The sequence below is a fragment of the Chrysochloris asiatica genome, unplaced genomic scaffold, assembly GCF_000296735.1.
Source record: "Chrysochloris asiatica unplaced genomic scaffold, ChrAsi1.0 scaffold00069, whole genome shotgun sequence".
Taxonomy (NCBI): Eukaryota; Metazoa; Chordata; class Mammalia; order Afrosoricida; family Chrysochloridae; genus Chrysochloris; species Chrysochloris asiatica.
In genome coordinates this window covers 10,009,339-10,021,988 of record NW_006408587.1, presented here as the reverse complement: position 1 = coordinate 10,021,988, position 12,650 = coordinate 10,009,339, and positions in this window count along the sequence as shown.

Sequence of the window (12,650 nt, the reverse complement as noted above, 5' to 3'; positions counted from 1 at the left end):
AGGTCCTTTCAAATGTTAAGATACCTGTAAAGTGACCACAGGAGAAATAGAGAATTGGAGTCCTGGTGTGGTGTATGTGTTGGTTAATGTGCTGGATTGTAAAGTCAGTTTGAACCGCAAGGTCGGTGGTTCCAGCTCACTAGCCACTCCTCGGAAACCATGTAAAGGGTTGCTCTAGGTTGGAATCAACTTGACAGCACACAACAACAACACAAATAGAGACTTAGTCTCTCCGTATTAGAATATGCTAACTACTGTGGATAATTTTCATCTGTTCATTTTTTGCCTAAACAATCATTCGTTCTTCTTCTTGACTCTCTTCCCTTCTCTTTTGACATCTCAGTGCATCTTTTTTTGTGTTTTAACTATGTGTGTACTCATTCTGCTAATGGCTTGCACTCATTATTTCATATAACACTCCCAACAACTCTGTAGTGTAGGCTTAGCATTTTCACTTAAAATGTGATCAAATTATCCCCATGGTTCAATTTTCAGCCAAACAATAGAAAAGTCTAAAATGGGAACAGCACTGAGGTATGCACACCGTAGAATGGCCAACCATTTGAGATCAAAAATCAACATTTACACAAGCACAAAGTTCAGAAAGGTTGGGAAGAAGGAGGAATGGAAACAAGAAGCCTAGGGAGGCAATAGGATCAGTGATGTTACATCCAAGGGGATTGCAGCTAATGAGAGGAATGAAATAATGAATTGTTGAATGTAAATGATGATCTACTCTGTAAACCTTCACCCAATTCACAATAGAAATTTTTTTAAAAAAATGTGATGAAACTGAGACCCAGATTCAATGAATTGTCTCACACCCAGGGCCAGGATTTGAACCCATGTCTTACAAACTATAAAACATGTGTTGTTGTTAAGTGCCATCAAGTTGGTTCCAACCCAAAGCAACCCTGTATAGCATTTCCGAGGAGTGGCTGGTGCGCTTGAACCACCAACCTTGTGGTTCACACTAACTTTGCAGTCCAGTGCATTAACCCATAGTGCCATAAAACATAGATTGTTGTTTAATTCCTGTATTATAACGACTCACTGTACAGTCCAAACTCACATAGTTTATACATAGTTGGAAAAGACAGAGAAGAAAATCAAGCACAAAATCAGAGGATCATCTATGTGAGAGAGCGGATACGAGGACTAAGAATGACTTCCCAGGGGAGACACACTTTTAATTAAGATCTGAAGGATAGATGAGCGTTCTCTAGATCAAGAAGTTCAAAGACCTGGGCGTGAAGGTGGTGGGCAAATATGAAGCCACCTGACACATTCAAGAAATAATGTACTATAAGTATTTCTTTGGGTAAAAATCATAGTTATTCTGTTTTCAAAACATAAAAAGCTTTCCCCTGTAATTCACCAGATGGAATATACAGGAATCAAATTGATTAAATCAGTGGGAAGATGTGATACAGAAGCTCAATTTCATCAGCCAAAACAAGGTGAAGGGAAGACTGTGGAACAGATCATCAGTTACTCATATGCAAGTTCAGGCTGAATACAATTAAAACAACTCCATGAAAGCCAAATATGACCTTGAAGATACCCCACCTAAATTTAGAAACCTCTCAAGAACAGATTTGGTGTATTAGACTGAATGGCTGAAGACCAGAAGACTGTGGAATGTCATCAAAAGCATAATACAGGAAGAAAGCAAAAGGTCATTAAAAAGACAAGAGACAAAACCACCAAGTGGATGTCATAAAAGACACTTGAATAAAAAGAAGCTAAAGCAAATAGAAAAAAATAAGTGAAGTAAAAAAAGCTGAGCAGAAATTTCAAAGGTTAGCTCAAGAAGAAAAAGTCAAATGTTATACTGAAATGTGCAAAGACCTGGAGTTAGAAAACCAAAAGGGAAGAACACAATCAGCATTTCTCATGCTTAACGAACTGATGATATTAACTTATCATTAATATCACCAGTAAAATTTTGCTAAAGATAATTTAAAAACTATTGCAGTATTTTGTCCAGAGGGAGGTGAAAGAAATTCGAGCCAGATCCAGAAGTGGTCGTGGAACAAGGGATATTATTGTTGACGTCAGATGGATCTTGGCTGAAAGCAGAGAATACCAGAAAGACATTTACTTGTGCTTTATTAACTATGCAAAGACAGTCAACCATGCGGATCATAGCAAACTATGAATAACATTGCAAAGAATGGATATTCCAGAACACTTAATTATGCTCATGAGAAACCTGTGCATATACCAAAATGCAGTCATTTGAACAGAACAAAGGGATACTGAATTGTTTAAAATCAGGAAGGGTGTGGCCAGGGTTGTATCTTTTCACCATACTTATTCATTCTGTATGATTAGCAAATAATCTGAGAAACTATATTATATGAAGAAGAGCATGGCATCAGGACTGGAGGAAGACTCATTAATAACCTGCAGTATGCCAGTGATATAACCTTGCTTGCTGAAAGGAACAAAGACTTGAAATACTTATTGGTGAAGATCAGCAACTACAAACTTCAGCATGGAATGCATGTCAATATAAGAAAAATGAAAATCCTTACAACAGGACAAATAAATCACATCATGATAAATGGAAGAAAGATTGAAGTCGTCAAAGATTTTAATTTGCATGAATCCACAACCAATGGTCATGTATCATGGAAGCAGCAGTCTAAAACTCAAACAATGGATTGCATTAGACACATCTGCTGCCGATGACCTCCTTAAAGTGTTCAAAAGCAAAGTTGTCAGTTTGAGGACTAAGGTGCTCCTGAACCCAAGCCATGGTATTTTCAACTGCCTTATATGCATATGAAAGCTGGACAATGAATAAGGAAAACAGACTATAGAGAATTGATGTATTTGAATTGTGGTGTTGGAAAAGAATATTAAAAGTACCATGGATTACCAGAAGAATAACAAATCTGCATTGGAAGAAGTACAACCAGAATACTCCTTAGAGGCAAGGATGACAAGACTATAAGAAAGGACATTTCCCTTGAGAAGGACATCATGCTTGGAAAAATGGAGGGTCAGTGAAATATAAGAAGACCCCTAACAAGATGGATTGAACATAGTGGCAGCAACGATGGGCTTAAACATAACAACAATATTTGAGGATGTTGCCGGACTAGGCAGTGTTTCGTTTTGTTGTGCATAGGGTTGCCACGACTCAGAACCGACAGATGGCACCTAACAAACCGTCTTATAGTAAGATCTACGGTCCTTGGGGATCCATTATACTACTTTCTCCACTTTTACATAAGTATGGAATATGTTCATGTTAAAGAGGTTTCTTTTTAACCTAGACTTCAAATCTTCAGATTACAGATGCTTTGCTTAAACAAACATATAATGAGTTTTTCACCATTTGTCCTGAATTTTGCTAGGGCTTAGAACTAGAACAGAGATCAAAATAGACATGGTCCCTGCTCTCTTGGAGCTTATAACCTAGTAGGGGAAATATCCATTAAAGAAATAATTTCACAAATAACAAATTACAAACTGTGAGGAGGAAAAGCAGAGGATGCTATGCATGTGTATTATAGGATAACTCCATTAGTATGCATGGTCAGGAAAGGCTTTCCCAAGGAAAAAAAGAGATGCACAGTAATCTGAAGGGTAAATAAGAACTAACCAGGAGATCTGGTAGTGTAGTGGTTACGAATCAGGCTGCGAACCTGAAGGTCAGCAGTTCGAAATTACCAGCTGTTCTATAGGAGAAAGATAAGGCTTTCTGCTCCCATAAAGGTTTACAGCCTCGGAAACCCTGTACAGGGTCGCTATGAGTCAGAATGGGACGCCAGGCACATCACCACCACAACCAGGCAAAGATGACAGAGGAAAGTATTTTAGGCAATTTGAACAGCACTAGCTAAGGCCCTAAGGTGAGAAGGAGCTTGGCATATTTAAGGAGTTCAACTTGCCAGAGAGATGAGGCTGGAGAGCCCAGTAGACGCCAGAGATGTGGGCATTATAGGCATTGTTACAGGTTTCAATTTGTCTATAAACAGGGTCGATATGGGTTGGAATCAACTCGACGGCACTTAACAACAACAACAACAAATATCCTGAGTGATGGGAAGAAGTGGATGGGTTTTACATAGGCAGAAATAAGAATGGATTGTTTTTTAAAAGGATAGCCTGATTGAATTCTGAGGAATAATGGGAGAAGAGAGGAGTGGAATTAGAGAAACTCAACAGATAATGGAAGTGTAATAAAATGGTGATAATAGAGATGCAGATGGGTGGGTGCCATAAATATTTACAAGGTGAGATCAACAAAACCTGGTGTTTGCAGGGGGTGGAGAAGTAGGAGAGTCCTGGGTTATTAGACTTGCACAACTAGAGAGATGTGGTGATTTATTGAGATGGGAGTAGCGGGGGAAGGGACGATCAGAAATTTATGAGGGCTTCGTAGCTATTTTTTATACTTCATATAATAACTGCTCTGTGCTGGGCACCATGCAAGGGGATTTATAGTCAGTATCATAGAAGCCCTCATATCTGATGCACTGGGACTGGCAATTGGTTAATTCCCATCCTACAACTGCTCAATTCTGCTTAAGAGACTGTTTTTATTGTCCTGGATTACAATTCCATTGTGACTTTATAGGATGAGCACTGGACTTCAAACCACAAGATCACTAGTTCAAACCTACCAGCTGCTCCTAGGAAATCCTATACAGGGTTGCTATGTTAGAACTGACTCGATGGCATTTAACAAAAACATTATAATTCCAATTGCACATTGTTTATTACCTGTGTCCAACTCACTGGCATCTGGACATCTGAAACTCTATTGTTTGCAACTCCATTCCCAATTATTTTTTCATATGACTCACTGGGCAACTACCACACCACTTTTCTTCTCTCTAAGCCATGCCTACCACATGGTAACTGGTTTAAAGGGCTTATCTAAGCATCTCACCTCCCACACCTTGCCCCACTTCATCATGTTATTGTTGTTAAGTGTTGTTCATCTTCTTTGATACATTATCCCATATTATTTATTCCATTGAATATTTCATTGTGTTCCTTACTGAACTCACTTTTCTTCCTAAGGCACTCCAGAGATTTACTGTTATAGGGATCAATGGACTCACACCAGGACTCCTAGTGTGGTGCTGTCAAATTAGCACTAGACTACCAACCACAAGGTCGGCAGTTCAAAATCACCAGCTGCTCCTTGGAAACCCTGTATAAGGTCACTAAGAATGGGAACCACTACATCAGCACTTAACAACAACATAGAGTACTTAACAACAACATAGGGCACTTAACAACAATTCTCACCTTCCATTTTCAGTCTTGGTCAGAGCAGAACACTAGGTGATGTTCTTCTCCTTATTTCACTTTTCTGAGGCCCGTCTGCTACTGATTCCCTCTAGTAGCAACCAAGAGAACACAAGGTGTTTTCATACATGTTATCCCATTTAATCCCCTAATCCCCAGACCACCTCTGCCTTGTTCCTTTCCCCATGCCTGACATATGTTGTTCTTCTTGATAAGTGCCATCAAGTCAGTTCCAACTCATAGCGACCCTGTGTAGGGTTTCCAAGGAGCAGCTGGTGAGTTTTAAACACCAACCTTGTGGTTCAAGCCAACCTTAAGTCCAGTGCATTAGCCCACAGCACCACACCAGGACATATAATAGCCATCTAAATATTTGTTGAATTAATAAATGAATTGCATTGTTGACAAAGCAAAAAATGCCTTTGGCTGGGTCTAGGAGGAGACTGTGCTCTAATTTCTGGTTTCTGAGCTCAATTTTAATGCTGTTTTTTCATAAACAGTAGCACACCTATAAACTGTTAGTACTTATTTTAAAACTATTGATCCATTTATAATAGTATAGTAAATTCTATATGAATGACTATACAATACCAATAAATCTGAGACTCTCAAGTGAATTATTATTTAAATGAGAGGTAAAATTATACCCAAACACCATTAAAATAATATAATTAAAAGTTAAAATGGTCTCATGGTACCTTCAAAGCACAAATACAGCTTTTTCACTCTGACTATGCATTGAACGTAGCTAGAAGACTCATTTTATAATACTTTTTTTGCCTCTTATAGCATTGCATTGGACAATATGTCTCAGCCTAGAGAGTGCCATATTATTGTTTTATGCATTTCGTAGTCCTTTGTATTTGCAAAGTGCATGACAATCATATTCATTAATATTTCTGCAAAGCCCTCCTGTGAGATAGCTCAGCATTACTGAAGCCAAGCAGAAAACCAGTGTGCACTTATCAGGAAGATGCTGATAAGACCTAAATGAAATGCCAATGATCAATAATGCACACATTCAAAATGGTGCCATTTCTTGAAATGCGTGTCAGCAGAACTATCAAAATCTCTTTCTGTAACCATTGAACCTGAAGCTCTAGAAATAAACCCTAATACTCAAGGAAGTGAGTAATTATTAGATTAGAGTTTACTTTAAATATCAGGGATACGTTACTATTTTAAAACGTAAGTAGACAGAAATCTTAGTTTATATTGTTGTTATAGACAATGTTTAAATTAGTATGGTAACTCATGTGCGTTTTTATCCTCAGTAATCTTCTAAAAGTTAGATTCTCTGTGACAGAGAATCAAAATCGTTCAATGAAATGGATTTGGATGGCCTCAAATTGTCTGCAATTTACCATCTTAAATATAAATTTAAAATAATTAATTAATTCCCCCCCAAAATCACCTATCATTATGTATGTATAGACTAGACTACTCCAAGAACTTGTTCTAATGGAAAAGACAGCCTCGTTCATAAAAGGACAAACATGATGAAATGAAATGAAATTCTTTGCATCAATTAGAGGTTGTATTTGACTAAGTAGATATCTGACTACTTAATTAAATACCAGTTTCTTCTTCTATTGTAACAAGAAGTCCAGAGGATGGGACCCAGTGTCAGAGTACCCCAAAAGAAAGGTAAGAACAGGTATATCTGTGCTTACTTACTAATCTGTAGTGAACAATTTCACATTTTTCACCACATCAAAGATTCTGCCTCTAGATATGGCTGGCATCTGCCTCTCTCCCAAGTCCACAGCCCCTTTCTACAGAATCAAAGCCTCTTTTCATAGTCACAATTCCTGGCAGGGACAGAGCACCCAATAAGCAAAGTAAACATGGACTTACTTGTGCTTACTTATTAGTCTGTAGTGAATGATTTCAGAGGGAGTGAAACCTATGTGGAATTGCTCACTACAGATTAGTAACTAAACATAAGTAAATCTGGGCTTACCTTGCTTATTGTATAAACTGGCCCTGCTGGAACCCCCAAACTGGTCGAGTGTCACTAAGCACTCCGGTTTCCTCTGTCCTTTTCTTTCACTGGACTCTTAAGTGTAGCCTCATAGTTCCAGGTGGGAACTCTACCTTTAGCCTCCCTGCATCCTTGTTTAAAACAGGAAGAAGGAGGAGAAAACCATTACGAAGAAAGAGAAAACACAAGTATCATGGAAGCAAGGTCTTTCAATAACTCTATAGCAGATTTCCACGTCACCTCATTGGTCAGAACAGTTACAGAAGTTACAGACACCTCTCCCCTCACTCCCAGCATCATGAGAAATGGGGAATGGTGTGTTTGTTTTTATTTTTTAAACTGGGCATATTGCCATCCCAAATAAATATGAAGTTCTGGTTATAAGAACAAGAGGGTGAATGAATATGAGTCAGCCAGTAACATCTACCATACCAGGTTGTTTTTACTGTGACTTATAGAGACACATGAATGTATGGTGCAGGGCAGGAAAACATTAATTGATTTTTTTACTAGACGATTGATGGGAAGCAGTGATTGTTCTAGAAGGGTTTCATGCAGTATGAACTTGTAGAAAACCATAGGACTTGGTCCACAAAATCCTGGATTCAAGTTCTGGTTCTTCCATTTTCTTACTGGCTGACTTGGAGCAACTCATTTCACATTTCTAAGACTCTGCTTACTTCCCTGGTAAATGGGGATAATAAGACTTGCTCTGTGTCTCTCTCAAGATTTTTATACAATTCACAGTGGAATTGTGTATGTAAAGTGTCTGTTTACTTGAGATGGAGTAGCAAATTTTATATAGAATATATTTTAAATTATTCCAAATGTGCACAAGGAGCTCTGAGAGAGCTTCTGAAAGTTGATGAAATTTTTTCATTATTTTTAGTTCCATTTTTCCACAAACTTTTTGAAGCCCCTCCCTTGTACATTCTAGAATGTTCACTCCAGCATTATTTGTAATAGCTAAACTTTGGTGAAAAATCTAAATGTCGATCCATAGAAGAAGAGATAAATTTTGGTTTCTTTACATACTGTGGAATCATTTACAATAGTTAAAATAAGTAAATTTTGACAATGCTGGGTGGTAGATAATATGGTATTTGTTATATGTATTATTCATTTTGTTTTCCTATATAATTGAAATACTTAATAATTTTATCAATTAAAACACAAAAACAAAAATTTAAGCAGTAATTTTCAATATTTGGCTTGCTAACCACTTGCATAAAAATCACTCAAGAGATGTTATATTAAAATGTAGATTCTTAGGACCCCTCCCAGAACTAGTACCAGAAATGTGGTGCCTAGGCTGTATTTGCATTTAGGGCCAGCAGTCTGTATTTCAAACAAGCCTACCAGTTGATTTCTAGAAGACCATTTCTAGTTGTGGGGAAGGGAAAAGAGTTTGATGGAAAACAGACAATGAGAATGGTCTCAGAAATGGGTCTCAGAAATGACTGAATGGGGTCTCAGAAGGAAGGCTGAAACTATCATACATCTTCGGATGTTGGAGCAGAGCACACATGTTGCTGTACATAGACCAGGGATCAGTGTCAAGTAGGATCTATTAGTGAGGATTAAACTGGGAGAAATGGAGAACTCAAATTATCAGTGGTTTAAACAAGGAAGACTTGTATTTCCCTCTCACTGGAAGGAAGTCAGGATGTAATCAGTGCAGGACTAATGTCCTCCACAATTTTGGACCCCAAGTTTGTTCTTCACTGTTGATCTGCCATGCTTGGAAGTCACCTCAAACTGCATGATGACTGTTGAGCATCAATATCGTGACTATATTCCACTAATCTGGGAGGCAAGAAAAAGGGCAAGTTCCTTTTTTTTAAAGAATATTTCCCAAAAGCAGCGCAAAGTACATGGCATCAGAACTTACCTTGCTGCAAGAGAGACTAGGCTATTTTGTCTTTATTCTAGATAGCCAGGTGCTCAGCTACAAATGGGTGAAAGAGACTTTTTACTCAATAATAAAAAGACAACCCAATTATAAAATGAGCAAAAGTCCAAACAGATATTTCTACAGGGAAGAAATACAAAAGCCCAATAAGCACATGAAAAGATCCTTGACATAATTAGTCATCAGAGAAATGCAGATCAGAGCAACAATGAGATATTACACTTCTTCACATCCAGTTGTTTGTTTTTGTTGTTAGGTTTCATCAAGTCAGTACGGACCCATAGCGACCTTGTGCACAGCAGAACGAAACACTGCCCGATCCTGGGCCAGTCTCACTACTGTTGCAATGCTTGAGTCCATCGATGCTGCCACTTGGCCAATCCATCATATCAGTAGGAATGCTGTAATCAATAATTCAGATAATAACAAGCATTGTCAAGGATTTAGAGATATCAGAATCCTCATACATTGCTAGTGGGAATATAAAATGGAACAGTCACTTTGGGAACCAATCTGGCAGTTTCTCAAATGATTGGAAATATAGTTCCCCTCCCACAGCCATTGTTGAGTAGATTTCCACTCATAGCAACCCTATATAAGGTTTCATCTTTCTCCCAAGGATTGGTTGATGGGTTTGAACCACTAACCTTGTGGTTTACCATATGACCCAGAAATTCTAATCCATTCATATAAGCCAGAGGAGAAAAATATAAAGTGACAGAAAGCAGATCACTGATTGCTTAGGGCTGGGGATGAGCTGAAAAGATGGTATATATGGGATTTCTTTTAAAGGTGATGAAAATGTCCTAATATTTTGCTAGTTGTATATCTGTGAATATACTAAAACTCATTGAATCATACACTTAAATGGGTGAATTGTATTGTATGTGGACTACATCTCATTTGTTGTTAAGTGCCATTGAGTTGATTCCGACTCATATCGGGTTTCTGAGGAGTGACTGGTAGGTTTGAGCCACCAATTTTGAGGTTAGCAGTCAAGCTGTTGCAAAATTCAATTTAAAAAGTGGATGCTTTGTTTCCTACTACTGTTGTAGCAGAACTATCACATGTGGGTGCTTTAAAGAACAGGAATTTATTTTCTCACAGTTGATGTTGACCCCTTCCTACTTGGTAACCCGGGATTTCCTTAGTTCCTTGGATTATAGAAGATCTTCACATGGCATCTGTCTTCCCCAGGTGTGGGAACAACTCTGTGCCTAACATACTCTTTATAACTCACAAGTGATTCAATTTAGAGCCACTCTCCTCAAGGCTATTCTAATTAACAAAGAAAATCTTATTTCCAGACAGGATTACATCCACAGGTACAAAGGGCCAGGAATTCAGCACATATTTTGGGGAGACACAGTTCAATTCATAGTATGGAGGAATTCCTATGATTGTGAAGAAAGGGCTAGAATAGATATAGAAAGGCAGGTAGTCACACAGGGTTGCTATGAGTTGGTATCAACTGGATGGTAACTTAACAAAAACAACAGCCTCTGTCACACAGAACCTGTGGGGTGAGTCTATCAAAAAAACAAACCCACTGTCATCAGTTTATTCTGACTCATAAGGACCCTATGCATGGCTTTCAAGGTTGTAAACCTTTCCTAGGGCAGAAATTTTTTTCTTTCTCCCATGGAGGGGCTGGTGGGTTCAAACTGCTGACCTTGTGGTTAACAGCCCTAGAGCACTCTGTTAAAATTGTTCATTTGATCATGTAGCACCTATGAGGCTGCTGGAAAGACTGCAGGATCAGAGTGTTGCTGGCCAGCTGATTTCTAGAATATCACATAGGCTAGAATATCCTTTCTACTCAAGGTATGGTCCACAAGCTGCAGCATCCACATCACCTCGGAGCTAGTGCAAAATGCAAACTCAAACCTAACCCCACTCCTACTGAATCAGTATCTGCATCTTAACAGATCTCTAGCACTGAGCAACAAGATACCAGAGAAAAGTTAGAAGCTGGGGAGATTTGTGGCACAGGACAGACTATGTGAGAATGTTCTAAATAAAATGGTGGTTTAACCCCTGTGAGTCGGTATTTTCCTTATGAAAGTAAGTGCTGAGGCAGGTCAGAGAACTGAGTGTTCAGACTTGTGGGATGCAAGTTCTGACTTGTGAATGTAAGTGGAAGGAAAACAAGGAAGAGGGAAAAAGGCATGCAAGAAAGTCAGAAAGAACATGCCCTTGAAAGCAAACTTCACAAGAATTATCAGTGAAACCCAGATTCAACTATCTTATATTGTGGGCCAGGCAGTGCTTAATCCTCATAATATCCCTGAGTGATGGAAACTCTAATTCCTATTTGAGCTGATGAAACTGATACGTTGGTTTTCCAAGGTCACAGCTAATTATCAGCATAGTTTACAATAATACTTTGTAGAGATCTGACCACTTTCCAAAGCACAACCATATGCACTATCAAATTTATTCCTCACAATTACCCTGTGAAGTAAATAGAAAGTAGCTGTTAATTTTGAAACGAAAGAATTCCAGGGATTTTTGACTCCCAGCCCCATGTTTTTTGGGGGGTTTCCACATTTTTTGTTTCTTGATTTACTGACACACAATGATAATAAAGGAGGGAATGTGGGGTTAACAGACCTCATGTTTGGGAGGGTCTAGCCTAGTGCCAAGCATATCCTCCAATGGTAAATGATATTTAAAATTTGACAATTAAAACCATTGGTTTTGTTCAAGAGGAAAGTAGTATTATAAAAGTAGCTTATGGGACTGAGAAGTATAGAAACCAGATATTGAGTGTAAAATTGAAATGAAGATATATATATCAGCAACAAGGGGAAAATCTCAGAGCAGGAACTATGGAGTTAGACAAGCTTGCCAGCCCCATCACTTAGTGTTGTTTTTGTTGTTCCGTGCCATTGAGTTGATTCTTACTCATAGTGTCAACAATAGAATGAAACACTGCCCTGTCCTGTGTCAACACAATTGTTTTTATGTTTGAACCCATTGATGTTGCCACTATGTCAATCCATCTTACTCCATCTTTCCTAATATCCTCTGACCGTCCATTTTACCAAGAATCTTGTCCCTCCTAACAACATGTTCAAAATAGGAGAGAAGTCTTGTCATTCTAGCTGTACTTCTTCCAGCACAGATTTGTTTGTTCTTCTGGAAATCCATGGTACTTTTAATAGTCTTCCACAGCACCACAATTTAAATGCATTGATTCTCCTGTGGTTTCCCTTTTACACTATTCAACTGTCACATGCATATGAAGTGACCAATATACCATGGTTTGGATCATGCATACCTCAGTCCTCAAATTGCTATCTTTACAATTTAACACTGTAAAGAGGTTTACCTAATGCAATACATCCTTTGATCTCTTGACTGCTGCTTCCATGTGTGTTGTTTGTTGTTGTTGTTGTCAGGTGCCATCGAGTCGGAACCGACTCATAGCGACCCCATGCACAGCAGAACGAAACAATGTTCGATCCTGGGCCAACC